The sequence below is a fragment of the Psammomys obesus genome, unplaced genomic scaffold, assembly GCF_907164565.1.
Source record: "Psammomys obesus unplaced genomic scaffold, mPsaObe1.curated_primary_1811, whole genome shotgun sequence".
Classification (NCBI taxonomy): Eukaryota; Metazoa; Chordata; class Mammalia; order Rodentia; family Muridae; genus Psammomys; species Psammomys obesus.
Window position 1 is genome coordinate 12,083,137 of NW_026586383.1, and position 697 is coordinate 12,083,833.

Here is a 697-nt window from a genome sequence, read left to right on the forward strand (position 1 = left end):
CTTCCTTCCTTCCTTCCTTCCTTCCTTCCTTCCTTCCTTCCTTCCTTTTCCTCCCTCCCTCCCTCCCTCCCTCCCTCCCTTCCTTCCTTCCTTCCTTCTTTCCTTCCTTCCTTTTTTTCGTTTTTCTTTTTTCTTCTTCCTCCTCTTCAAGTTTTTTTGAAACAGGGTCTTGTGTGGCACTGGCTGGCCTTACACTTACTGTATAATTTGTTATATGACTTTGAATTCTGGATTCTTTTGCCTCTGCATCTCCAATGCTAGGATTACATGTGTTTCCTGACAGACCAGTCTTCCTTTCTAAAGTACTATCTTCATGCACAATGTGGTAAAAGTTCAGCTAACAAAAGAGTTGGTTATTAATCTGGCACTTTCTTATAGATACTTCCTGCCTTTAAATTAAATCCCCCAAAAAGAAGAGAGAAGAAAGTGTTAGATTTATGGCAGTTTAGCAGCTCCCCAGTGTAAGCCTTTACACCACTCTAGGGTGAGGATGATGGAACAAGCTGACAGTGTAGACTTGGCACCTGCTGCCTCTGGCGGGCTTGTGGGGTTATTTCCGAATGTGGCTAAAAGTCAGGTGCTCGTAAATATATTTCTTTGAGAATGAATAAAGCAATTTTCTGTTTTTTTCATATTGTCAAACGATAGATAGATAGATAGATAGATAGATAGATAGATAGATAGATAGATAGATAGA

At 40.3% G+C, this 697-nt stretch overlaps 1 protein-coding gene across 2 annotated transcripts in view; it reads left to right on the forward strand.

The window, feature by feature from the left end:
* Positions 1 to 697, forward strand: part of Sacm1l (SAC1 like phosphatidylinositide phosphatase) — a 52,562-nt gene that overhangs the window by 32,740 nt on the left and 19,125 nt on the right. The window lies entirely within an intron of this gene.